Source organism: Pelodiscus sinensis, chromosome 31 (assembly GCF_049634645.1).
Source record: "Pelodiscus sinensis isolate JC-2024 chromosome 31, ASM4963464v1, whole genome shotgun sequence".
NCBI lineage: Eukaryota > Metazoa > Chordata > Testudines > Trionychidae > Pelodiscus > Pelodiscus sinensis.
The window spans coordinates 9,070,042-9,097,509 of NC_134741.1; the positions used below are offsets into that span (position 1 = coordinate 9,070,042).

Below are 27,468 nucleotides of genomic sequence, written 5' to 3' on the forward strand. Positions count from 1 at the left end.
GTGATGTCACTGCCACACCCACCCCTGCCCTCCAGGGCTAATGTCCTGCCCCAGGCAGCCCCTTTGCATGGCCGAGCTGCTCCCAGGGGTGACAGTGACACATTTCTTACAGGGAGTCCTGGGAGATGAAGCAGCTGGAGGGAGCCAGGAGAGCAGAGGCCAGCCTGAGAGCTGAGAGTCAGAGGTGCCCACTGCACTTTCTCACCCCAGGTCCTATGGTGTAAGGGGCAGCACTCAGGACTTTGAACCCTGCAATCTGAGTTCAAATCTCAGGGGGACCTGTGGGGGCTCAGCTGCTTGTGACAAGGTTCAGGTGCTTCAGCGTCTATGCACTGAGGTTCAACAAAGAGAGTTTTGTTCCTCTTGCTGGGTGTCTGAGGCCACTGAAGCTCCATCTCCAGACGGAGCAGGCCGGCGGGAAGGGCCTGATGCCATCACAGCTGCAGGGCAGGTCACCCACCTGGCCCCAGAGCTCAGCCCGTGCTGGAGGCAGCCAGACAGTGTGAGTGGGTCAGAGGGGGGATTGGGGGAAGGGTCCTGAGTCCTGGCTGCCAGCCACGCACCTTGGCACAAAGACCAACGGCCCCTGCACAAAGTGCATTGTGGGAATAAGAGTTGGGGCAGCAGGACAGGGGCCGGCCCCTCAGTACCAGGGCATGGGCAGGAGAAGATGGGAGTGAATCCTGCTACCTCTGCCATGGCTTGGCCCAGGAGGGCTGGGGTCTAGCAGCTTTGCACCCCGGCTTTGTGGGAGGCTAAGTAGGAAGAGGCCTCTGGAGGCTCATAGCCCCCTGGCCTGCTGTGTCTGTGGAAAGGGGAGAAGAGGACACATACCTCTCACTGGGGAACAGGGCGCATGGATTCCACTCGTTCCTGCAGAAAATGAAACAGGCAGAGCATTTTGCAGAGAACAGGCCAGAGCCCTTCTCCTGTCCTTGGAGAGATGGAAATGGGGCCGTTCCTTGTGGGGAAAGAAGTGGGTGTGTCGGGAGTGGGGTTACAGTTCAAACCTCTCCACAGACCAGAACCCCACATTAGGGGCAAGAAAGAGCCTTGAGTCCGGCAGTGGAGAACACTTGGCTCCTGTTACTCTGAGATGGGATATTAGGAAGCTTTCCCCATGCTGCCTGGCTAGCTCAGTGGGTAGAGCCTGAGACTTTTAATCTCAGGGTCATGGGTTCAAGCCCCATGCTGGGCAGTGCCCTTCCTTAACTCACATTCTCAGCCTGTGAGCAATTGGCTCTCAGTTTTCACCAGGGTTTTAGAAAGAAAAAGTCTAGTCCTGGGGTCCAGCTTTAGTAGAACCAAAGAGAGAACCACCTGCAATTTCCATCTTCTGAGGAGAAGTGAAGAGGATTTTCTTCTCCTCAGTTCTAGCCACATCAACCCAGGGGGGAGAAAAAATAACCCTCCGCCCGCTGATTGTCCCCCGTCAGCTTCTGTAGCTTCACCTCCTTCCACAGCAGCTCCAGCTTTGAGCTACAAATCTCAAGGGGCTGGTGAGGAAATTAGGCGCTTCCCTGAGAACAAGAGGTGGAGTGTTCACAAGGAGCATCCCCCTCCTCTGCAGAGCAGGGTGTTAGAAAGAGCCAGGAGCAGAACAGTCAGACAAGTTCCATCCCTTGAAATGTGTTTTTGTGGTGTAGTGGTTATCACGTTTGCCTAACATGCAAAAGGTCCCTGGTTCAAAACCAGGCAGAAACACAGGGTCTTCTCTTATTGGGGTGCCCAGGTAACTGCAGCTGCTGCTGACCAGCCTGTTGATGAGCCCAACGCTCATGTGATGGGGGGTGGGGTAACGTCAGCTGATAATGCCCCTGGGTGCCAACCTGGGGAAGCCAGATAAATTAGGCCAGGCAGCTGCTTGTGCCTTGGCCTCCCCTGCCCTGGGAGGCTGGTGCATTGGTCCGGCTCTGCCTGCTGCCTCCCTTGTGTGACTTGCCCAGTGTAACAGGCCAAATGTTGGAAAAGCCTCTTCCAAAAAAAGCAGAAGAAAAAGCTGCACAAACTGAAATTGGGTTTTGAAATTTGCATAGCTTTTTCCATAAGAGCCGTGCAGTCTAGACACAGCCTGAGTGTTGCTCAGCACTAGTAGGAGACAGGGAGGGACAAAAGGGTCTAACGGCACCTGCAGCCTTTCAGAACAACCCCCAGCCCCAACCCCAAGAACCAGCCCTTCCCTCCACCCTTACTGGGGTCTGCTGGGAACTGTCTGGACTCAAACCCACCCCAGTGTCAGCCTAAGGATTGCCTGTGTCAGTGACATCACAAGGGGCTTTTGCAGCACTGCATCTTATTGGCTAAAGGAGGTTGGGAGGTGATGACCTCACAGAGAGTCCATGACAATGGCCAGGTGGGACAGGCTGCAGGGCAGGGGCCATCTCAGAGCCCCCCCATGGCTTTGCTGCAGGGAGTCTTCTTCCTTAGTGTTGCCCTTGTGGCCTTTTTGGAGAATTCTCATTTCCCATGACTAACTGACCTAGAAGGCAGACGTCCCTGTGGAGAAGGGAAGAGCCTCCAAGAAGGCCACACTTTATACAGCAGGGGAATTAGCTCAAGTGGTAGAGCACTCACTTTGCATGTGAGAGGCAGTGTGATCAATGCCCCCATTCTCCATTGTTGGGAGAAATCCCTATTTTCCTTTTTACTGTCAGAGCCAGCCAGGGGGCTAAGTGGCTCCAGTAGCCCCCTCCCCCTCCTCACCATTTCCTACTTGCTGTCCCCAAAAGCCAGCCACACTGGGGCAGGGAGCTGCTGGACACCAGCCTTCATGGAACTTCTTCTCAGCTGGGGAAAGGGACAAGCAAGGGGCGATGGGACAGAGGTTTACGCGATGACGACAGGAGTGCAGAAAGCAAATAAATTATTTTTTCTCCTACTCAAGAACCAGGCTGACAGAATGAAACTGGTAAGTAACCAAGTTGAAAATAGACCAAAAGAAGCATTTTTGTGCCCAGGGGAACTCCTTGCCAGAGGATGTTGTGAAGGTGAAATCTACAAGAAGGTCCAAAAAAGAACTGGATAATTTAATGCAGGAAAGGTCAATCAATGGCATTTAACCAGGATGGACAGGGCAGGTGTCCCTAGCTGGTGTATTCCAGTAGCTGGGAATGAGCGACTGCAGGGATCACTTAATAACTGTCTGTCCTGAGGATTCCCTCCGGACAATGAAATTGGCTGCTGTCCTGAGACAGGATCCTGGGCTAGTTGAACAACTGGCATGGCCCAGTCTGGCTGCTTTGATGTTCTGTTTGGCTGTTCTTGTCCCCTCTGGGCAAAGGAGAATGGGCCTGCAATCCTGAAGTGGACAGAAAATGGCCTGTGAAAGGCTGGTGTAGGTGAGCAAAAAAGTGTGTTTCAGGTGTCCTTGATGGTCTAGTGGTTAGAATACAGCACTTTCACTGCTGTGGTCTGGGTTCAATTCCCAGTCAGGGAAACCAGACTGAAATTTCACATGGCCACTGCCTTGTCATTTTTCTCACCTCATTACCACATGTTACAGCAGCTGAGACCCAAGAGGTTACTTCAGGCTCCTTCCCACCTCTCCCTCACTGCTAAGACAATACTTGCCATTTTCAGAAGGGACAGAGCTGGTGACTCAAACTGCCCCTCCCCTCTCCCATGCAGGCAGCCCTGCAGGAAACTCCGTGGTGCACACAGCACTAGCCCAACGCACAGTCAGGTCGGCACAAGATCCATTGGTTCAGTTTGGCTGTTGAAGGAAACAACCCAGAACTGGCTCCAGCCCCCACTCAGTAACCTGGGGAAATGACCCACCAGGCCTGGGCCCCTCGGAGAGGCAACGATTCCCCACTGGCCAGGGCAGAGCCTCCCTCTGACACAGTCATGGAGCCTTCTCCCTCTGGCCCTGCCTCCCCCTTCACTCAGCTCTCACTGCTCGGTGCTGCCAGGGAGGGGCCTCACTGCGAGAGCCGCCTGGGCAGGTTCCTGCCACAGAGACACGTCCCAGAGCAGGATGGATGCTCAGACCGACACTGAGTGTTGCTCAGCGCTGGGGTGAGACAGGGAAGGACAAAAGGGTCTAACGGCGCCTGCAGCCTTTCAGAACAGCCCCCGGCCCCACCCCCAAGTACCAGCCCTTCCCTCTGCCTCTGCTGGGCTCCACTGGACACTGCCTGGACTCAGGCCTCCCCGGTGCCAACCTAAGGGCTCTGGAGAAGACAGAGCCCCTGGCTGGGAAGGGATCAGTAAGCAGCTTTGAGGCTGGGCTGCTGCACAGTTTAGGCAGGGGTGGGCAATGACTTTTGATGGGGAACCACTCCCAAGCCTGCACTTTTCCATGCTATTATCGGAGGAGGTGGGGGTCTGGGATGGAGGCTGGGTGCAGACAGGAGCCTGGGGCAGAGGACTGGGGTGCAGGAATGGTTGCAGGGTGTTGGGTTGTGACTTGGGGCAGAGGATTGGGGTGCAGGATCTGGGAGGGGTGTGGGTTCAGGTGGGGGGAGAGAGTTTGGTTTACGTGCGGTACCCGGGGGTTGAGGGAAGGGAGGGGCTGGGGTTTCAGTCAGGCTCTGGCTGGGAGACTTACCTGGCTCACTCCCGGCCAGCAGCCCAGCACATTTCTCAGGCAGCCTGTCTGCCTTGTCCCCACACAAGCTGCAGGGCCATCTGGGTCGATGAATAAGACCCTGAGTGGAGGGGGGATGACGCTTCATATGGCCAGAAACCAGCCAATGGGATTGTGCTGGGAACAGGGACACTAACTGCCCAGCAGTCCCTGTTCTCAGCAGCTTGCGGGGTTGGGGCAAGCAGGGAGTGTCTTGATGGGCTAGATACAGCCCGCTGGCCTGTATTGCCCAGGCCTGGCTTAGAGGGAACCTTGGCTCTGGGGGAGGGGCGCTGTGGAAAGGCCAGTCTTGCCTTCCTGGGCAGGACATGGTACCTGCAGCCTTTCAGATCAACCCTCAGCCAACAACCCAAGAACCAGCCCTTCCCTCCACCCTCACTGGGAACTACCTGGACTGAAGCCCACCCCAATTTCAGCATTAAGGATTGCCTGGAAATGAGAAGGCAGCTAAAGTAACACTGGTGGGACTTGAACCCACAACCTTTGACTGTCTAGTTGGGTTCACACTAGCCACTACAGCATAAATGCCCAACAGGCTTTCCATTGTACCACAAAGCTTGAGGGACTGCTGAGTTTGTTATCTCCACTCTCTGCTTTGCAGCACGGCAATTGCTGGGGGAAAAGAAAGGGGAGCCAGGTCTGTCTCTTTTGGGAGAGCAGGTACCAAGAGGGAGGGGGCTACTGAGCACCCAACAGTGAAAATAAGGGATAAGAACTGAGCTAGAGTTGGAGAATGTGGGCATCGATCCCACTGCCTCTCGTATGCTAAGCAAGCGCTCTACCTCTTCAGATAATTCCCCTACCTACAAAAGCTTTTGCTACCTCCCCTACCTTGTTCCGGAGCCCACAACATCGCTGCCACTGCTCAAGGCTCCGTTCTGAAAGGGCCACTTGTGGGACTGACACCCGTGGGCCGGCTAGCTCGGAGGTTTAGGACGTGATGCTCATATCACACTGACGCGTCTTAAGAGCAAGCCCCTTGTTTCAAGCTATAACGGGCTCGCTATTCCGACGTCCCTGCATGGCAGGAGGAGGGAGGGATGTTTTGCAATAGCGATTTATTTCAAAGTAAGTGCTGTGTAGCCAGCCCCAAATTACCAAATAAGCTATTTCAAAATAGGCGCATCGATTATTTTGAACTATGGGATGCAGCCCTAGTGAGTTAGAGCTGAGCTCTGCCCCCAGCTCCCTGCTCCACCCACCCACATACTGACTCCCTCGCTGCCATGGGGCTGTTTCCATTGGCCTCTTCTCTCTGTCGCCAGGCTTCAGCCAGGACTGAGACTCAGGCAGGAGAATGTGACCCGGCTCCCTGCACCTGGGCCCTGCATTTCTCATCCCTTCAGAGACACTTGCCAGCAGAGGAATAAATCACAGTCACGTGAGTGTAGATTATGAAACTTTGTAGTTGTTGTTGCCTTGGAAACTCCCCACAGACCTTCCCCTGGGGGCCACGGCAGCCCGCTCACATTGCACAGCTCACTTCGAGGTGAGGGTGCTGTGTAGACGTGCCCGTCCTGTTGAGGGCCAGCCTGCTGGGGGGAGGCTCTGGCCACTTCCTTTCCTTGTCTCTCTCAGGCTGTGTCTACACTCCAGGGCTACGTCTACACTGCAGGCTTTTTGTGTAAGAGCAACTGCTCTTGTGTAAAAACTTGCAGAGCATCTACACTGCAGGCAGGTTCTTGCGCAAGTAAATTTATAGTGCAGCATCAGAAAACAGGGCTTCTTGCGCAAGAATTATTCCTCTCCCTGTGAGGAATAAGCCCTCTTGTGCAAGAACTCGTCCACACGGAGGCAGCGTGGATGGGCAACAGGGGTTTCTTGCTCAAGAAAGCCCGATATCTAAAATGCCCGTCAGAGCTTTCCTGCGCAGGAGAGCATCCACACTGCTATGTGCGCTCTTGCAGAAAAGCACTTCTCTTGTGCAACAGCACATGGCAGTGCAGAGACACTGTTGTGCAAGACCTTTTGCACAAGAACTCTTGCACAAAACAGTTCTTGAGAAAGAAGTCTGCAGGGTAGACGTAGCCAGGGGGTGTTTGGGTTTGTTACCAGAACTGAGCTTCGTACAACAAACCAGGGAACATTGTGAAAAGCCAAAACCTTCCCGCCCTGGGTGTCCTTGGCCAGTCAGCAAGTGGCAGAAAGGTTCCCTGAAGAGCTGACTTCAGGTGATTTGAAACAAACCCTAACTGCTTAGATGAGGTGGCCGAGTGGTTAAGGTGATGGGCTGCTAATCCATTGTGCTCTGCACGCATGGGTTCAAATCCCATCCTCATCAGATGTTTGCAGCCTTCTCTCTTGCTTCTCCCAGAAGTTCAGTGCCAGCCCCTCCTGTATCCCTGCCTGCCCCAGCCCCTCCCACTGCAGCCTGGGGAAAGGGGAAATCTCCACAGAGACACTCAACCACCTAACCTCAAGATGATTCTTACCAACCACCACAGGACATACCACACTAATACCAACCCTTGTACCTTCCCTTGCAACAAACCCCGTTGCCAGCTTTGTCCACATATTCATTCTGCTGATACCATTATTGGACCTAACCAAGTGAGTTATAAGATCAAGAACACATATTCCTGCGCATCCAGAAATATAATCTATGCTATCATGTGCCGAAAGTGTCCGTCTGCTATGTACATTGGACAAACATCTCAGACACTTCGCCAAAGGATTAATGCCCACAAAACAGATATCAGACAAGATCACAAAGAGAAAACAGTTTCTTGCCACTTTAACCAGAAAGGACACTCTCTAAATGACTTAGCCACCTGCATTCTGCTACAAAGACCTTTTACATCTACACTTGAAAGGGAATCCTCTGAACTGTCATTCATGTTAAAATTCGACACTTGCCAACAAGGACTTAACAAGAATTTGAACTTTCTCACCCATTACCAAGACAGTTTCCCCAATTATCACCTGTAATACCATTAACTCACAAACATCCCACTCTCCCTACCTTTAATATCAGCAATTCACAGACACTTACCTTCCTTCCTCCCCCTTCCCACCCCCCCGCATCCTCCTTCTGTTCTGCAATGTGATTCGTCCTTTTCATATTTGTTCATTTTTTTTAATTGTATCCTTTGGTATATATGGTTGTGACTACTTTCTTCCACTATTTGATCTGAGGAAGTGGGTCTGGCCCACGAAAGCTCATCATCTAATAAACCATCTTGTTAGTCTTTAAAGTGCTACATTGTCCTGCATTTTGCTTCAACTACCCCAGACTAACACGGCTACATTTCTATCACTATTCTACATGCAAGGCACTACATTTAGCCGTTTGGAATGGAAATCCATCAACCATATGAAGAAACTCGCACAGATACAGACAGACATCATCTTTCTATCCAAGTGCAAGAAAATGGACATCGTACCCAAAGGACTGAAAGTGAACAATCCACTAAGATCAACATACTTCACTGACTACAGTGAAAGACTCTGCCTCACACTATCCAAGAAATTAAGAAACCACCTGATAAGTATTTTATACAAGAAACAGAAAACCATCAAGAATGACATTTCTAACTTAGATCGTCTCATCTCAAGACAAACATCCACACCGACTGACACCTTGCAAGACTTTTGTTCCACCAGACAAGAAATCTACTATACACACTTCTATTCCCTACAACAAAGAAAAGACAATAAATTTTCTAACCTGCTCCATACCACTGGCTACAACAACAACTGCCTCAACCCACCGGATAATATTGTTGACCTCTCCAGCTACAAACTCAATCCAGCAGAAGAGTCTGTCTTGTCCCGGGGTCTCTCTTTCTGCCCCACGTCCCCCACAAACTGGATACAATTTTGTGGTGACCTTGAGGCTTTTTTTCACCGCCTCCGTCTCCGAGAATATTTCCAAACCACCACTGAACATCAATCTGACCTACCAGATCCCCCCTACCAACACCAAAGGAAAAATAATTCTATATGGACTCCCCCTGACGGTCGGAATTACAATCTGGATTTCTATATACACAGCTTCCGCAACAACGCACAGACTGACATTATTCGCAAACGACAACAAGCGACACACAATCTTAGCCGCGCTGAACACCATGCCATCCAGAGTCTCAAAAACAACCTGGACATTGTAATCAAACCAGCTGACAAAGGGGGTGCTGTGGTCATTATGAATAAGGCCGACTATAACCAGGAGGCAACCAGACAACTCTCGAACACCACATTTTACAAACCTCTCCCCTCTGACCCCACCTTGGACTACCAAAAGAAACTACACTGTCTCCTTAAAAGCCTCCCCACAGCTACTCGGGAACAAATCCTCACAGAATCACCTTCTGACCCCCGACCAGGATTGTTCTATCTACTTCCCAAGATCCATAAACCTGGGCACCCCGGACGTCCCATCATCTCTGGTATTGGCACGCTCACTACTGGTCTATCCAGCTATGTAGACACTCTTCTCAAACCCTTCGTAACCAACACCCCCAGCTATCTCCGAGACACTACTGACTTCCTAAGGAAACTACAAAACATCGATAACCTCCCCAATAATACCATCCTTGCCACCATGGATGTAGAAGCTCTATATACCAACATCCCACATGAAGATGGATTACAAGCAATTAGAAACACTATCCCAGAGGACACTACTGCCTACCTGATAGCAGACCTATGTAACTTTGTTCTCACCCACAATTATTTCCAGTTTGAGAACAACTTATACCTCCAGATCAGCGGCACAGCCATGGGTACACGCATGGCCCCACAGTATGCTAACATCTTTATGGCTGACCTAGAACAACGTTTCCTCAACTCCCGTCCCCTTTCACCTCTCCTCTACCTACGGTACATCGATGACATCTTTATGATCTGGACACATGGCCAAGAAACACTGGAGATATTCCACAGAGATCTCAACAACCTACACCCCACCATCAACCTCAGCCTGGACCATTCTACACAAGAGATCCACTTCCTGGACACCACCGTACAAATCAACAATGGAAAATTAGACACCACGCTCTACAGAAAACCCACCGACTCATACAGTTACCTACATGCATCCAGCTCCCATCCAGAACACACCACACGATCCATCGTCTATAGCCAAGCCCTTCGATACAACCGCATCTGCTCTAACCCCACTGACAGAGACCAGAAGCTTCAGGATCTCTACCAAGCATTTATAAATCTCAACTACCCACCCAGAGAAATAAAAAAGCAAATTGAAAGAGCCAGACGAATACCTAGAAACCATCTACTTCAAGACAGACCCAAGAAAACCAACAATAGAACACCACTTGTCATCACCTACAGCCCCCAACTTAAACCTGTCCAACACATTATCAATAAACTACAGCCTATATTGGAACAGGATACCATACTCAAAGAGGCTCTGGGAGACAGACCCATAGTCTCCTATAGACAACCACCTAACCTCAAGATGATTCTTACCAACCACCACAGGACATACCACACTAATACCAACCCTGGTACCTTCCCTTGCAACAAACCCCGTTGCCAGCTTTGTCCACATATTCATTCTGCTGATACCATTATTGGACCTAACCAAGTGAGTTATAAGATCAAGAACACATATTCCTGCGCATCCAGAAATATAATCTATGCTATCATGTGCCGAAAGTGTCCGTCTGCTATGTACATTGGACAAACATCTCAGACACTTCGCCAAAGGATTAATGCCCACAAAACAGATATCAGACAAGATCACAAAGAGAAAACAGTTTCTTGCCACTTTAACCAGAAAGGACACTCTCTAAATGACTTAGCCACCTGCATTCTGCTACAAAGACCTTTTACATCTGCACTTGAAAGGGAATCCTCTGAACTGTCATTCATGTTAAAATTCGACACTTGCCAACAAGGACTTAACAAGAATTTGAACTTTCTCACCCATTACCAAGACAGTTTCCCCAATTATCACCTGTAATACCATTAACTCACAAACATCCCACTCTCCCTACCTTTAATATCAGCAATTCACAGACACTTACCTTCCTTCCTCCCCCTTCCCACCCCCCCGCATCCCCCTTCTGTTCTGCAATGTGATTTGTCCTTTTCATATTTGTTCATTTTTTTTAATTGTATCCTTTGGTATATATGGTTGTGACTACTTTCTTCCACTATTTGATCTGAGGAAGTGGGTCTGGCCCACGAAAGCTCATCATCTAATAAACCATCTTGTTAGTCTTTAAAGTGCTACATTGTCCTGCATTTTGCTTCAACTCCCAGATGGGACCTTCAATTCCTCCTGCCCTCAGGGGGAAACCTCACAAAGGAGATTCCAGGCAGCCAGGCCATGGGGGTCTCTGAGATGCCCCAGCCCTGCAGCCTGTCCCACCTGGCTGTTGCAATGGTCCCTCTGTGAGGTCACTGCCTCCCAGCCAATGAGCTGAGGTGCTGCACAAGGCCCTTGTGATGTCACTGCTGCCTTGCAGGCTCATGTCCTGCCCCTGACCAGCCCCTTGTCATGTGTGAGCTGCTCCCCCTCTGCCCCCCTTACTCAGGGCTGGTTCTGGGGCTCAAGCAGGGAACATCAGAGGCTGCTCAGGGGGGGCCACATTTCTAGGCCAGGGACCCTCCTGTGGGGCTGTGAGTGTTGCTGTCCCTGCTGTACAGACAGGGTCATAGAGCCTCAGGAGGCTGCAGCGGTGGGAGTCACTTCCCTGGTTTCGGGAGGGAGACGAGACGTCAAGGCTCATGACTCGGAGCCAGCCATGGAAAGCTGATTTTCAGAGGGGTGTGATCAGCCCTTCCTGTGTATCTGGCTTCTTCAAAGGGACTAAATCAGGAGCTAAAAGTTGAAGAAGGAACATTTAGAAGGTGAATTTCTGTCTCTGGCACTGTCCCACCTGGGGTGACAGTTTCCTCTCACTGACAAAGAATTTACATTCCTCTGCTTTCTGAGACAGTTGGCAAGGATGCTCCACAGTGGTTCTCTCTCTCTCTCTCTCTACAGAAGCTGTTCAGACCCCTCACTAGCCAATGCTGGTGTTAGGTGCAGATCTGAGTGCTAAAAGCCCAGGTGTACAAAGTCAGAATGAAGGGATGCATTTTGGTGTAGCAGAGCAGGGTCTGTCTGGAGACAAAGCGGAGCCTGAGGATGAGAAGGCCCATGAGAGGCAGAGACTCCAGAGCAGTGGGGCTAGTGATTTGGTCTGGCTAGTGATTTGGTCTAGTCCATCAGATTTTATTATTTTCCTTGTTTGGCGGTTTAGAAATCACGTCTGAGCTGGTGGATTATTCTTATTGTGTGTAACTAAGCATTGCAGCCCAGGGATTTTCCTTGCATAATTAATTGGGGTCCGTTTTTGCACAAGAGGCTTTTGCGCAAAGAGGAGCTGTGCAGACTGGGGCTCTTCCTGCCTCCTGCTTCCCCCGGCTCCAGCCTGAAAGGGCTCTAAATCGAGGTAGCTCGTCTACACTGGGGAGCCTGCCTCGGACTATTCTGAGGTTTCCCTGCAGTGTAGATGTGCTATTTCGAAATAAGCTATTTTGGAATAACTATTCGAGACCAGCTTATTCCAAAATGAATGTGCCGTGTAGTCATAGCCAGAGGGATGAAGCAGCAGGAGGGAAGCCAGGAGTGCAGAGGCCAGCTGGAAAACTGAGTATTCCAGGTACCCACACACACAGTACCATGTAGGTCAGGACTTTGAATCCTACAAGCTGAGTTCAAATCTCAGAGGGAGCTGCTGGGGTGAGCTTGTTGTTGTGAGGTTTTTCACACTGCACGTCTATGTCTACACTGCAAGCTTTTTGCACAAGAATAGCCAGCCGTTCTTGTGCAAAAACTAGCGGAGTGTTTACCCTGCATGTGCATTCTTGCACAAGAAAATGTGCAGTAAACCATTGGAAAAGATGGCTTCTTGTGCAAGAGTTATTCCTCTCCCCATAACGAATAACCCCTCTTGCACAAGAAGGCAGTGTGCACAGGCAAGAGGGATTTCTTGTGCCAGAAACCCCTATGGCTAAAGTAGCCATAAGAGCTTTCTTGCACAAGAGACTGTCCATGCATATTCTTTGTAAGGATATATAGCACCTCCCTGGGGGAGCTCTGCAATGTGACCCTGGCTCCCAAGGCAGCAAGTGCAGAATTCCCCTTGGCGAGCACGAGAGGCTCTGACCGACCTGGCCTGAATCCGTCTAACAGGCTGGACGACCCCAATGCTGGAGTGTCAGAGCTCCTGTCAACCGGCCTGTGCTTGTCCCCTCCCCCACCAGGCAGAGCAGAGCCCACACTTCCAGCAGGGAGTTACAGGCACGTCTCTCGCACCCAGAGCACTGGGATGACCATGGAGCAGGACTCACTGGCCAGTGTGTGGTACCCAGGGACTTACAGTGGGAGTCAGAGCCCTGCCCAGCCAGTGCCAGTCATCTCTGCACCCGCTCCAGGCTTGTGGTTTCCTTCTCCCTAACAAGCCTCCCCAATCAGCCTTTTCCTGAACCAGCAGTTCCATGGGTGGCCAGGGGAGGCCTCTTCTGTGTCTCAGAAGCACATAGGAAAATATGAGTAAAGGGCACAGCAAGGCACCACCGGGAATTGAACCCAGTATCTTCTGTTTATAAGGCAGCTAAGCCAGGGTGCCCTCTGCAGTCTTAGGCTACGTCTACACTGGCCCCTTTTCCGGAAGGGACGTGTTAATTTCAGCTATCGTATTAGGGAAATCCGCGGGGGATTTAAATATCCCCCGCAGCATTTAAATAAAAAAGCCAGAAAAGAGCGTCTACACTGGCCCCGATCCTCCGGAAAAAGCACCCTTTTCCGGAGGATCTTATTCCTACTTTCAGGAGCATGTGGGGGACAGCTCAGGAGGTTAGTCTGAGATGGGAGCAGGCAGGGGTGGGTGCGGCTGAGACTTCTCAGTGGTGCCTTGCCTGAGAAAAGGTAATTGCAGCCACTCAGTCCAGGGCCCACCCTGGAAGTGCTAATACTGTGGCTGTTCACTTTCAGGGCAGTGTGGCTGGTGCCACTGGGCTGGGAGTGGGAGACTCCACAGTCTCTGCACTTGGGCTGACAAGTCTCACGGGGACTCGTCTGTTGATGGCGTTAGTCAGCCCGATGACCAGCCGGATCCATTCCGTAGCGCTGCCCGAGAGGGAGCTTTACAAGTGCCCAGTGTCCATTGGTATTTTCTGGGGCTCTGTGTAGGGCATTGGGCTTGGCCATCTTTTCCATGGGAAATGCCTCTTCTTTGGAACAGCAGCTCACACGAGTTCATGGAATTTCTTCTTCTCAGCTTGGGAAAGAGACAAGCAAGGGGCGATGGGACAGAGTTTTATGTAATGATGACAGGGGTGCAGAAAGCAAATAAGAATTTTTATTCTCCTACTCAAGATCCTGGGTGACAGACTGAAACTGGTAAGTAACCAACTTAAAAGTGAATCAAAAGGGAGCATTTTTGCGCCCAGTGGAACTCCTTGCCAGAGGATGTTGCGAAGGTGAAATCTACAAGAAGGTCCAAAACAGAACTGGATAATTTAATGCAGGAAAGGTCAATCAATGGCATTTAACCGGGATGGACAGGGCAGGTGTCCCTACCTGGTGTATTCTAGAAGCGGGGAATGGGCGACAGGAGGCATCACTTAATTGTCTGTTCTGAGGATTCCCACTGGGCAATGGAATTAGCTGCTGTCGTGAGACAGGATCCTGGGCTAGTTGGGCAACTGGCATTGCCCCGTCTGGCTGTTCTGCTGTTCTGTTTGGTTTCTGTTCTTGTCCCCTCTGGGAAATGGAAAATGGACCCGTGTCCTAAAGGGGAGAGAAAGTGGCCTGTGAAAGGCTAGTGCAGGTAAGGAAAGACCCCATGCGCGGGTGTCCCTGATGGTCTAGTGGTTAGGATTCAGCACTTTCACTGCTGAGGCCTGGGTCCAATTCAGAGTCAGAAAAACCAGCCTCAGTTTTCACCTGACATCTGCCTACTCATTCATCTTACCTCATTGTTACAGCAGCTGTGACCCGAGAGGTTCGCTCAGGGCCCCTTTCCCACCTCTCCCTCACTGCCAACACAGCACCTGCCATTTTCACAAGCCCTTCAGAAGGGCAGAGCTGGTGACTCCAACTGCCCCTCCCCTCTCCCATGTGGGCAGCCCTGCAGGAAGCTCTGTGGCACACACGGCACTAGCCCAGCGCAGTGTCAGGTCGGCACAAGATCCATTGGTTCAGTTTGGTTGTTGAAGGAGACAACCCAGAACTGGCTCCAGCCCCCACTCAGTAACCTGGGGAAATGACCCACCAGGCCTGGGCCCCTCGGAGAGGCAACGATTCCCCACTGGCCAGGGCAGAGCCTCCCTCTGACACAGTCATGGAGCCTTCTCCCCCTGGTCCTGCCTCCCCCTTCACTCAGCTCTCACTGCTCGGTGCTGCCAGGGAGGGGCCTCACTGCGAGAGCCGCCTGGGCAGGTTCCTGCCACAGAGACACGTCCCTGAGCAGGACGGATGCTCAGACCGACACTGAGTGTTGCTCAGCGCTGGGGTGAGACAGGGAAGGACAAAAGGGTCTAACGGCGCCTGCAGCCTTTCAGAGCAGCCCCCGGCCCCACCCCCATGTCCCAGCTCTTCCCTCTGCCCTTGCTGGACTCTGCTGGGCACTGTCTGGACTCAGTCCTCCCCGGGTTCTGGAGAAGACATGGCAGCTCCATGGGCAGAGTCCTGAGCCCCTGGCAGGGCAGGGCTCATTAAGCAGTTGGGGGGGGGGGGGGCTGGGTTGCTGCACAGGTTAAGGCTGTCCTGAGCAATGACTTTTGATGGGGAACCACTCCCAGGGCTGCACTTTTCCATGCTATTAATGGAGGAGAAGGGGGTCTGGGATGCAGGTTGGTGCAGACAGGAGCTTGGGGCAGAGGACTGGGGTGCAGGAACAGTTGCAGGAGGTTGGGTTGTGACCTGGGGCAGAGGATTGGGGTGCAGGATCTGGGAGGGGTGAGTTTTCAGGATGGGGGCAGAGGGTTTGGTTTATGTGGGGTACCAGTGGGTTGAGGGAAGGGAGGGGCTGGGGTGCCAGAGGCAGGCTCTGGCTGGGAGACTTACCTGGCTCACTCCCAGCCAGCAGCCCAGCACATTTCTCAGGTAGCTACTTCCCTGCCCCCACACAGGCTCTCAACCTCCGTTAGCCAATAAGCTGAGGGGCTGCAAAAAGCCCTTGTGATGTCACTGCCACACCCACCCCTGCCCTCCAGGGCTAATGTCCTGCCCCAGGCAGCCCCTTTGCCTGGCTGAGCTGCTCCCAGGGGTGAAAGTGACACATTTCTTGCAGGGACTGTTCTATTGGGCACCACCCCTTGGGCATAGGGAGGCTCAAGGCAGGAAGTTGGGGGAGGGGTTGTGATAGGACAGTACCTGTAAGAAATTCAAGTGTGGAGTGGAGTGTGGGAGGCTCAAGGTAGGTACTTGGGGAGCGTGTCAGTGGGGGGTGGGGCTCAGGGCAGGGGTGAGGATATGGGAATCAGGGCACAGGATTAGGGCTGTGGGGTGCTTGGGGCTGGGATTGTGTGGGTGTGTGTTGAGGGGATCAATGGGACTAGATTCCCAGCTCCCTCTGCTCTGGGCTCCCTGAGGCCCTTTAACACACAAGAGCTTTCTCTTCAGTGCACTGAGGAGAGGAACCCCTGAGCCAGTGATGCCGCTTTGCCCAGGTTGGCAGGGACAGGAAGCAGGCCGGGTGCCCAGTAACCCCAGACAGATGTGCACATCTTCATGCGAGCAGCAGCTGTTGTGGGGCTCTAGAAATCTCTCCCTAGATCTAATTCCCCACGTGCCAGGCACCAGTCAAAGCCAGGGCTCCGGGGTCTCAAGCAGAACACTGCTGGGGGCAGATGTGTCCATTTGAGGCAGGTTCCACACTCCCACGTCCCAGACACGTACTGTGGCACAAAGACCAACGGTCCCTGCACAAAGTGTGTCCCAGAGATAAGCGTTAGCCCCAGGAACAAGCATCGCCCTGCAGAAGAGACACCCCTGGTCTGGAGCCAACAAGCCCAGGAGACACCCAGCTCAGGATCCCCAGGCACTGACACAGACTCCCTGGCACAGGAGAATCCCAGGCCTCAGTTCTGCTGGCCAGAGTTTTCTCCTCTTCTCTTTCTTATCAGCTCCCTGCAAAACACCTTGCAACGGTAGATGAGGGTGAGTGGGGATAAACCCAGCTGGGCTGTAGAGCGGCTGTTAGGTGGGGAAAGAGAGGTGCTCCCGCCGCCTCCCCGAGCAACTCACACATGTAAGAAAACTGCCATTGGAGGTGGCTGTATAGATGTCAGGATGGCCGAGTGGTCTAAGGCGCCAGACTCAAGGACCTGTCTTTCCCTTAGTTGGGTGTTCTGGTCTCCATATGGAGGCGTGGGTTCAAATCCCACTCCTGACACATCCTCTTTTCTTATATCATCTCTTTTATATCTAGAGAGGTGACCGCATTTCCTCATTTCTCCTGACATTGTAGGAGCCCTTGCTCCTCCCACATGTTCATGAAAGCATTTCTCCTAGGCTGCATCTACACAGCAGCGTTCCTTGGAAATAACGGCCATTACACTGCAATAATAATGGGAGCGTCTACACAGCGATTCCATTATTCCGACTTCTGTAATGCTCCATCCAGACCAGTGGTCTGAGGAGCCAGGAGGTTTCCAGGCTGCAGACAGACAAGCCCACAGGCAAAGACAAAGCAAAGTCCCAGCCACTTCCTGCTCAGCCCAGCGGGGTCTCTGTGTGGCCCCCAGACCTTTTGTTTGCTGTTGCCCAGGTGCAGGGGCCCAGATTCAGCAACACTCACAGGCCCCACAGGAGGAGGCTGGTTTGCTGCTTCACCCCACTGTCCAGCAATGAGCCCACAGACTCCCCCTGTGCTCGGGGAGCCAGGTTTGCCATGTGAATTGTGTGGGGGCAGGTAACATCAGGCCTGGACACTGGGATTATTTACCAGTTTCCCTGGGGGCCCTGTTGTTTTCACAGCACAAATATCTTTCCCATCCCCCCTGAGTCGTCCCTTTCCCAAGCTGAGAAGAAGAAGTTCCATGAACTCCTGGGAGCTGCTGTTCCAAAGAAGAGGCATTTCCCGTGGAAAAGATGGCCAAGCCCAATCCCCTACACAGAGCCCCAGAAAATACCAACGGACACTGGGCACTTGTAAAGCTCCCTCTCGGGCAGCGCTACGGAATGGATCTGGCTGGCCATCGGGCTGACTAACGCCGTCAACAGACGAGTCCCCGTGAGACTTCTCAGCCCAAGTGCAGAGACTGTGGAGTCTCCCACTCCCAGCCCAGTGGCAGAGGGGCAGCACCCTGAGCAGGCGGGTCCCGAGGCAGCGGAGACCTTTGGAGGGAACGGAGACGTAAGGTCAGAAGTCACCTCTTCCCAGGTGAGATGTGGTGGGAAACTCCCAGATCCGGTGCAAGCCGAGCTCCAAGGGCTGGTTCCTGCCTGGTGGCTCCTTGCAGGGCCTGGCTTGAGAAGCAACAAGGAGCCGTGCGTGGCCAGGAGAAAGGGTGCAGAAGGAAAAAGGGTGCAGAAGGAATGTGGATGAAGGAGCAGGGTGGCGGAGCAGGAAGAAGGGAGGGTGTCAAAGGAAGCTGGGGGTGCTGGGTGGTAAGAAAGCAAGGGGAATGGGGTGGCTGGGGTCTGGGAATGAGGCAGGACATTACGTGGCTTTGTGTCCACTTGCACCAAAGGAAACAGCCACACTGTCCCGAAGGTGAACAGCCACAGTAGTGGCACTTCCAGGGTGGGCCCTGGACTGTGTGGCTGCAATGACCTGGTCTCAGGCAAGGCACCACTGAGAAGTCTCAGACCCAGCCCCGCATCCTCCTATCTCAGCTTAACCTGTTTAGCTGTCTCCCACATGCTCCTGAAAGCCAGCACACATGATGCCAAACCCTGCACCAGGTGGCAGGCCCTAGAACTGCCTTGTGGGCACCCACAATAAGAGAAGACCCTATGTTTCTGCCTGGCTTTGAACTACGGACCTTTTGCATGTTAGGCAAATGTGATAACCACTACACCACAGAAACACACACATAGTGTTTTCTGCTACTGCACTTAAGCTTGGGCAAATATTCGGTTCCTAACCCTTTGGCCAACAGAGATTGCTGCAGGGCAAAGGAATTCTCTGTTGTCAATTTTGTGCCCTCAGGAAGGGACCAAACTGAAGGAGGCCGGGCCTGGGGACTCCAACCTAAACCCTGAGGCCAAGGACTTTACAAGCCAGAAAATCAAAGTTTGCTGCATTTTGCCCTCCCCAAACCTTGCAAAACCTCGAAGACAACTCCACAGTTGCCAGCGGCTGGGGGAAACGTGCATGTTAGAGCTTCTGCCCACTGAGCTGTAGCCTTCTGTGCCCAGGGAGCCAGACACCGCCAGAGTGGGAAGGCAGGAGGGAAATGGGGAATGGCCGAACTTTGCGAGACAATGGTGTTGTCTGGGACCGTACATAGAACAGTTTAGAGGGGGATCTGAGTAGGGCACAGTGGCTTAGCTGGTTAAAGCACTTGCCAAATAAACAGCAGCTCCTCAGTTCAGTTACTTATGCCCCTCCGGGACACAGAAGAGGCCTCCCCTGGCCACCCATGGAACTGCTGGCTCAGGAAAAGGCTGAGTGGAGAGGTGTGTGGGGAAGAAGGAAACCACAAGCCCCAAGAGGTTTCTCCCTGACAGGTGAGAAGCACCTGACACCCACAGACCCTGACTCTCCATGGCTGCAGGAGCTGCCGAGGTTGCACCCTCAGGCTCTCTAGGTGCTGACACCCCCAGGGAACCACAAGGGCACTTGGCACTGGCTCTGCAGTCCCAGCAATTGCAGCAAGAGCCCTGCTTTGCCAGTGCCAGTCACAGCAGCCTCTGCACCTGCTCCAGGCTTGTGGTTTCCTTCTTCCCAACACTCCTCCCCAATCAGCCTTTTCCTGAACCAGCAGTTCCATGGGTGGCCAGGGGAGGCCACTTCTGTGTCCCAGCAGGGCATAGGAAAATGTGAGCAAAGGCCACAAGGCACCACTGGGAGTTGAACCCAGGATCTCCTGTATATGAGGCAGGTGCTTTAACCAGCTAAGCCATGGTGCCCTCCTCCAACATATCTTTAAAATGGCTCTTTATGTTTCCAGACAACACTTTTGACTCCCAAAATGTAGCCATTCCCCATTTCCCTCCAGCCATAGAGCCCAGGCCATGTCTGGCCCCCTGGGCACAGAAAGCTACAGCTCCATCTGCAGGGGGCTTTGGCTTCCTTGCCCATGGGATGCTGTTGCAGGAAGGGCTGCTCAGCAGGGATGGGGTTCACCTGTCGAGGAAGGGAAGAGTATTTGGGTGCAGACTGGCTAACCTAGTGAGGAGGCTTTAAACTAGGTTTGATGGGGGCAGATGCCCAAAGCCCACAGGTAACTGAACAACATGGACACCTGGGGGATGGGCCAGAAATGGGAGGGAGCAGGGGCTGTAACAGCAGAGATAAAGTAGGGACGCAGGACCACTGGGAAACAAAATCTAATCTGTGTCTTAGATGCTGGTATAGACACACAGGACTATCAGTAATGAGCAGGAAGAAGTTGGTATCACAGGGACTTGGTGGGATAATACAAGACTGGAATTTTGGCACAGAAGGGTTCAGCTCGCTCAGGAAGGACTGGCAGGGAAAAAGGGAGGAGGATGGTTCCTTAGATATGAAACATGCGAACACTTGGCCTGAGGAGGAGATGGACACACACTCAGCCTCACCCACACCTGGGAGGCAGTTTGCAGGGAGCTGAAAAGAAACAGAAGAGGGGAAACTGGAGGTGACCTCACAGAGCAACCGCATCCCTGGGCCACAAAGAGTATCCAGAAGTCACTTCCCCACCTCTCCCTTGTCTGCTCTAGAGCTTAGCCCAAAGGCCGATAAACTCAACTCTCCCACCCAACAACCTCTGGGACTCCTCTCCCGCCCGGCTCCTCACACCATGGAGAGCGCAGGACAGCCACTACCCCAGCGTCACCAATTCTGGTCTTTGCCTAGTAGCCATGAAGTTCTGCTTTACCCAAACCACACAGGCACCCTCTCGCCTCTGGCCAGCCTCATGGCAGACATGGGCTTCCCTCACTAATTTTCCCAACAACTTTGCAGGCAGGCATTGGTGGTATAGTGGTGCGCATAGCTGCCTTCCAAGCAGTTGACCTGGGTTCAATTCCCAGCCAATGCAATGTAAAGAGGGTGCATCAAATCTCCCTACTGAAGTTTTACTTGAACCCTGAAAAACAGGCACAAATGGGTTCTGCAGCTTGGGGCTGCCTCTCACTGCTCTTCATCCTCTCTGAGAGCATGCACAGTAATGCGGTTCCTCCCTCACATACCTCTGCTGCAATTCCTTGACCTTGGCTCTGACTTGGTCTAGGATGTGGGGGTAGGAGGAAGGTGGCCTTTCTTTGCTAGACCATTGGCCATTTGGCCATAAATGTCCACATTCCTCTGCATGGACTGCTCCAAGAGGTTCTTTAGCTGTGGCCCAGACAATGACAGTGCCTGGCGTTTGCTGCCCCTTGCTTGATTTGATTCCCAGCCAATGCGAGGTGAGAAGGGAACAGGCGACCTCCTGGGGGAGATCTTATTTAACCCTGAGCAACAGGCACAAGTGGGTCCCACAGCCAAGGGCTCCCTCTCACCGCTTTTCATGGGGAGAAGCTCAAATAAAACTAATTTGGCTGTTGTGGGGTCTGCATGGGGCTTGTACCCGTGACCTGGGCATTATTAGCATCCCAGCTTCTTCTCTGTCGGCAGCAGCCGCAGCCCCTTTTGGCCACTGGGTCAACCCAGCAGTTCTATGGGTGGCCAGGGAGGCCTCTTCTGTGTCCCAGAAGGAAATAGGAAAATGTGAGCAAAGGATGCAACAAGGCACCACGGGGAGTTGAACCCAGGCTCTTCTGTTTATAAGGGAAGCACTTTAACCAACTGCCCCATGATGCCCACCTCAGACTGCTGGGTGAAACTGCTCTGTGGTCCCAGACAACACCTTTGACTTCCAAAGTGCAGCAATTTCCTTTCAGCCCTGCCGGTGTCTGTGGCTGAGCTGCACAAAGGAAGATACAAGATCCCTGGGGGGGGGGGTCTTTGCCGGATGAACGTGCCTGAGGAAAGACGCTGGAAGCGCAACAGACACACAAAAGGGGACGAGGGACAGTTTGAGTCACACACACGGCCGGTGGCGCAGCTCAGCCAGGGACCTTATCCACTCACAGAGCTTCACAGCTTCTCCACACCCCAAATACCACCAGGCAAACTGCCCCATGGGCCTTGCCCACACCATGCTCAGGGCCTGGGGATTTTCTGTCCTTTTGCCAGACCAAATAACTAGTCCTCCTGCCACTGCTCTGGAGTCTCTGCCTCTCAGGGGCCTTCTCATCCTCAGGCTCCGCTTTGTCTCCAGACAGACCCTGCTCTGCTACAGCCACCTCCCTCTGGCTGTCACTCCTGGGCCTTCTAGAGCAAAATGTGCCCCTTAACTCTGACCGTGGATACCTGAGCTTTTAGCACTCAGAGCTGCATCTAAACACCAGCATTGGCTAGGGAGGGATCTGAACAACTTCTGTAGAGAGGAAAACAGCAACTGTGCAGCATCCTTGCTAACTGTTTCAGAAAGCATAGTAAACTCTTTGTCAATGAGAGAAACTGTCACCCCAGGTGGGACTTGAACCCACAATCCCTGGCTTAGAAGGCCAGTACCTTGTCCATTAGGCCACTGGGGCACACAGAAAACTCTGCCAGGGAAAGAAATTTGCCCTTCTAAATGTCCCTTCTTCAACTTTTAGCTCCTAATGAAGCCCCTTTGAAGAAGCCAGATACACAGGAAGGTCTGATCACACCCCTCTGAAAATCAGCTTTCCATGGGTATCTGTAGCTGGCTCCAAGTCATGGGACTTGACATCTCGTCTCCCTCCCGAAACCAGGGAAGTGTCTCCCACCGCTGCAGCCTCCTGAGGCTCTATGGCCCTGTCTGTACAGCAGGGACAGCAACACTCACAGCCCCACAGGAGGGCCCCTGGCCTAGCAATGTGGCCCCCTGAGCAGCCTCTGATGTTCCCTGCTTGAGCCCCAGAACCAGCCCTGAGTGAGGGGGGAACAGGGGGAGCAGCTCACACATGCCAAGGGGCTGGCCAGGGGCAGGACATGAGCCTGCAAGGCAGCAGTGACATCACAAGGAACTTTTACAGCACCTCAGCTCATTGGCTGGGATGCAGTGATGTCACAGAGCAACCATGGCAACAGCCAGGTGGGAAAGCCGCAATCTCAGAGACCCCCATGACCTGGCTGCCTGGAATCTCCTTTGTGAGGTTTCCCCTTGAACTCACCTCTAAGCCAGTCTCAGACCAGAGCGCCCAGGACTCCTTTGTATGACCTGTGAAATGCTTTGCTGTGGGAATTCTGCGGTTGAGATGTCAGGCCTGGGCACTGGGTTTAATTACCAGTTTCCGTGGCCTGTTGATACTTAGAGCTGTGATGGCTGAGTGGTTAAGGTGTTGGACTAGAAATCCAATAGGGTTTCCCTGTACAGGTTCAAATCTTGCTCACAGCAAGACCTGTTTTGGCCACACCCCTTCCTAGGACAAGAAGGGACACCTGCAGAAGGCAACAGAGGCTACAAAAGCAGGAGAGAACATGGATTGCAGGGTCCTGCCTAACAACAGGAAAACCAGTCTGGCTTTCAGCAGAGCCAACCTCCCCATGGACACAGCCAGGGGACCAAGTGCCTCCACCTCCCAAAAAGCCAGCCCTGGTTGGGCAGAAAGATGCTGGGCCCAGCGGCCTCCCTTCACCTGGCAGAGGCAGAAGCGATGGAGACAGGCCCAGGGGTGCGTGGGCTACAAAAGACTCTTGTTCCCTTCTCAACTCCTATCAGTGCAAACTTCGGGGAGAGTAGCTCAGTGATAGACTACAAATTATATGAGCGTTACTTCGAATCCAACTGACCATTCAATGGAAACATTTCTCTCTCCCATTCCATTACATTCTAGGTTTCTATTTTTTGGATTCTATAAATGAATACGAACCCTTACTGCTGTCCTGTGCCAATGCACTTAAACCAGGCAAACCCGTCCCTCAGCTGGAGCCAGCTCAAACCCGCTGTGTGTCTGGTTTCTGTTTCCATCCTTTCAACAAGGGTGTGATTTGGAAGCCCAATAGCAGGTCCTTGGTCTCCATGGGCTGTGCTGTGCAGAAGAACAAGAACCACACCCAGCTGGGGAGGAACGGCCTAATGTGTATTGCAATTGGTGGAGGAGTTGCCCAAATCTACCGGAGATGGGCAGGAGCCTGTTACAAACACACACTAAACACCATTATCAGACTGCCTGGTGCACATTCCTACCTTCCCTTGTGCACACAACATACCTGGGGCTCTAATTACTGGCCACCTGCCTTTCACACAGATCATTGATCCTTGTGACTTTCAGGTACATTCATACGGCAGCTGTTTAAACATAATGTGCTTCTATTGCATGATCAGCACCAGAATCTCCAGTTATGGCTACGCTACAAAGCTTCTCAGCAAAAAAGGTGCTACCGAGGGTCTCATTTGCATGAGTCATGATCTTATTTGCATATTTTCTGGCAAACTGATTTTGTGCTGGAGTTGCTGTGCAAAAACAAGCAGTATGGAAGTTTTCTTTTTGTGCAAAATCCCCATTTTCTGCAAGATCAGGATACCTCTTTTGGGAGGGCATAAGAATCTTGTGAAAAAAAGGGGCTTTGTGCAAAAAAAATGTTCACACGGCTTGTTTTTGCACAACAATCCCATTGGCTGAAAATATGCAAATGAGATTGTGACTCATGCAATTGAATCCCTCATTAACATATTTTTTTAAGGAGAAAACTTCTAGTGTAGATGTAGCCTCTGTGAGTCACCAGGAGTGGCGCTGTTAGTGTCGGCATCTAACTAATTGCACCATTAGGCCATGTCTTCACTCAGGTGGAGATTGCTGCTGCAATCCATCTTCCACAGCTTGATTTAGCAAGTCTAGCTAAGCCTCACTAAATCAAACCCCTAGGACAAGTCTTGCTCTTTGCTACTATCCTACTCCCACTGTGAGGGCACCACCAAGCTCAACTGAAGGTAAAACCAACTCCAGATACATGTTGAAGATGGTGGGAAGAAAAGACACATTGACCTGGCAAGAAGGCACCACTGGGAGTTGAACCCAGGATCTCCTGCTTACTAGGCAGGTGCTTTAGCCAACTAAGCCATGGTGCCCTCCTTGGAAGCAGCCTTAAAACTGTTCTATGTTATGGTTCCAGACACCCCCTTCCCATTCCTAAGTGCAGCCGTTCCCCATTCCCCTCCAGCTCTTGCCATGACTCAAGGCCTGCGCAGCCAAAGACATTTGATTGGCAGCTGGTACGCAAAACCTTTTTGTCAATTGTAGCACCAGGCCCCAAAGGGACAGACCCAAGGCAGCCGCCTGGTCCTAAGGCCGGGCCTGCAGCCAGGGGGAGGGAGAAGAATCTCTCCTTTCAGCTGGAGTTGAATCAGCCACCTAAGGACACTTGCCGAGCACCCGCTACAGGCCTCTGCTCTGCCAGCTGAGCTATGGAAGGTGCCTGGGGCAGGCTGCTTTGCCCAGGTGGCCCTTGGACGAGTGTCAGGACAAGAGCCCCCCGAAGGGTCTGGCCTCCCAGAGGAGGAGCAGGAGAACCCAGCAGCTCAGGGGTGTCACAGGCGCTTCACCCGCAGAAGGACCCTTGAGTGATCCAGGCAGAAACGCCGCGTCTCGCTCCCTGCAGCTCCCCTTGCTGCCCTGGCAGGCGCTGCCCCTTCTCCCACCGGCCTGGGCCTGGCCTCCCTCCCCGCCCGGAACCACAGAAAGCCCCTTGGCGTGAGCCTGGGCAAGCCAGAGGCCTCAGGCCTGTCCCCTCTGAGGGGCTTGTGCCTTGGCCTCCTCTGCCCTTGGTGCCGGCTCTCCCGGCTGCCCCTGAGCGCTGCTGGCCAAAGGAGGCAGCAAGGCAGGAGAGGGGGGAGGAGCAAGTCCCGCTGAGGCCGACAGCTCGGTCTCAAGCCTCCAGCCCCAGCACAAAACCTTCAGCCGGGCCCGTGTGGCTCCCTCCTGCCCCCACACACGCTCACAGGGGGAAACGTGCCCCATGTTCCATCCCCGCGCCAGGCCTGGGCGACGGGCTCAGCCCTCGAGCAGCCCACAGGGCCTGTGAGGGACGGACTGAGAGCAGGGCCCCACTGACACCCCCGTCCTGCCCCACTGGCCTGCGTGCGGCGCTGGCACGGGACAGGCAGGAACGGCAGCCGGGGAGAAAGCAGCTTGGACTGACGGGCGAGTCTCACTTGCTGACCAGACTCCCAGGCCCTGGGCTCTGGGGCCGGCCCCCCTGTGGGTCAGAGCCCCCTGGCCACAATGCTACTCCAGGGGGCCTGGTTCCAGGGCCACCTAACCCCAGGGGCTGGGGGGCCGGAGGCCTTTGCCCTGGAGTCTCAGAGCTCCCCCAGTGTCGGCTGCCGCTGGCCTGAATGGTGCTGGATGCTCCTGCTCCCCTCCCAGCAGGCTGGCCCTGCGCAGGCTCTGTGCTCGCTGGAGCCTCCTCCTGCCAGGTCCCCGGCCTGCTCCCTGCAAAGCCTCAGCCTGGCTCCTTTCCTGCCCTCTGCTTGTGGGGCCCCTGGTGCCAGCTCCGGGCGGATCCCTGAGCCCCAGCATTGGGTGCAGCACTGCTGGGCCCCCAGAGCCCGGGCTGCAGCCAGGAGGGGGAATCTCCCGCAGGGCTGGTGGGATGTAGAATGCTGCTCTCTGGGAACCTTTCCCACGGCAGCGCCCCCAGCCTGGCCAGTCCCTGCCCAGCCCAGCCCCCACCCCAAGGTGGGCAGCATTTGTGGGGGTAGGTAGGAGAGGCCCCCCGTTCCCTTCCCAGAGAGCAGACCCCCCCCCCCCCACGGTGGCAGTGTGGGGATCTGGCCCAGGGCTGCTCTCAGCAGAGGGGGCTGTGATCCCAGCCTGGGGCCAGGGAAGCTGCTACCAGCTCGTGTGGGGCGGGGGGAGCCATCCCAGAGAGGGTGGGGAGGGGGATCAAGAGAGATGGGGGCAGATAGGAGAGGTGAAGGGGAACAGGGAGGTGGGGCAGGAAGGGGAGGCAGGAGGCGCTGAAGGGAGGTTGGATGGATCATGCCAGGCATGGGGTGGCTGGGAGCAGGGGTGCAATGGAGGGAAACTGGGGGGGGGGGTCACAGGAAGGGAAAGGGGGCAGGGGAGGCTGGGAGGAGACTGGGGGAGCAAGAGCTGCCTGGCTGAGGGAGGGGGAGACACAGGGCAGGGCTTGTACAGAAGGAAGGGGGGAGATACAATGGCAGCTCCCCCACCCCCATCGGGCAGGAGGGGGGGCAGAGGTGCCTGGTGGTGGCACTTGGGGGCACCAACTCCTCTGCCCCTGACAAAATTTCTGAAGTTTATAACCAGGGTGTCCCAAATGCCCCCTGCCTCTGTGGGTGCCTCTCCCTGCGCCCCTCCCTCTGCAGGCTCCAGTCCCCCTGGGGGAGGAGCTGCCCCCCCCCCCCAGCAGCCTGAGGGGAATTGTTTCTGTGAATTTTTAAGTGTAGATACCTGCAAACACTGATCTGTTAGGGACCGGCAACAGTTTATTTCCATATTTGCAGATTTGTTATTTGCATAATGGATATGCAGATACCTAATGAGACGCCATTTTTGCAGAAGAGGCTCTTGCTCCAGAAGAAGCTCTTGTGCAATGCCGCTTCGACGATTATTTTCAGGAATAGTGGCATTGCACAAGAGGGGTTTTCTCGCACAAGACGGGGCAGTGTAGACAGTTCCTTCTGGAGCAAGAGCGTCTTCTGCAAAAATGGCGTCTCATTAGGTATGCAAATGAGGCTCCATGGTATTCCACACTTAGGCTCATTTGCATATTTCTCATGCAAGAAACTGG

General features: G+C 53.5%; 1 protein-coding gene and 11 non-coding genes across 12 annotated transcripts in view; 8 read left to right on the forward strand and 4 right to left on the reverse strand.

Annotated features, from left to right (window-relative positions):
- The window catches only part of LOC142821521 (uncharacterized), a 414,847-nt gene that overhangs the window by 134,000 nt on the left and 253,379 nt on the right, over window positions 1-27,468 (forward strand).
- TRNAK-UUU (transfer RNA lysine (anticodon UUU)) lies at window positions 1,126-1,198 on the forward strand. Its single transcript has one exon. It is a non-coding gene; the product is annotated as a tRNA-Lys (tRNA).
- On the forward strand, window positions 1,632-1,704 carry TRNAV-AAC (transfer RNA valine (anticodon AAC)). The gene has a single exon. It is a non-coding gene; the product is annotated as a tRNA-Val (tRNA).
- Window positions 3,365-3,436, forward strand: TRNAE-UUC (transfer RNA glutamic acid (anticodon UUC)). Its single transcript has one exon. It is a non-coding gene; the product is annotated as a tRNA-Glu (tRNA).
- TRNAS-GCU (transfer RNA serine (anticodon GCU)) lies at window positions 6,788-6,869 on the forward strand. Its single transcript has one exon. It is a non-coding gene; the product is annotated as a tRNA-Ser (tRNA).
- On the forward strand, window positions 16,836-16,944 carry TRNAL-CAA (transfer RNA leucine (anticodon CAA)). Its single transcript has 2 exons — window positions 16,836-16,873; window positions 16,899-16,944. It is a non-coding gene; the product is annotated as a tRNA-Leu (tRNA).
- Window positions 18,511-18,583, reverse strand: TRNAV-AAC (transfer RNA valine (anticodon AAC)). Its single transcript has one exon. It is a non-coding gene; the product is annotated as a tRNA-Val (tRNA).
- On the reverse strand, window positions 19,555-19,628 carry TRNAM-CAU (transfer RNA methionine (anticodon CAU)). Its single transcript has one exon. It is a non-coding gene; the product is annotated as a tRNA-Met (tRNA).
- On the forward strand, window positions 20,669-20,740 carry TRNAG-UCC (transfer RNA glycine (anticodon UCC)). Its single transcript has one exon. It is a non-coding gene; the product is annotated as a tRNA-Gly (tRNA).
- On the reverse strand, window positions 22,208-22,280 carry TRNAR-UCU (transfer RNA arginine (anticodon UCU)). Its single transcript has one exon. It is a non-coding gene; the product is annotated as a tRNA-Arg (tRNA).
- On the forward strand, window positions 23,026-23,107 carry TRNAS-AGA (transfer RNA serine (anticodon AGA)). Its single transcript has one exon. It is a non-coding gene; the product is annotated as a tRNA-Ser (tRNA).
- Window positions 24,708-24,781, reverse strand: TRNAT-AGU (transfer RNA threonine (anticodon AGU)). Its single transcript has one exon. It is a non-coding gene; the product is annotated as a tRNA-Thr (tRNA).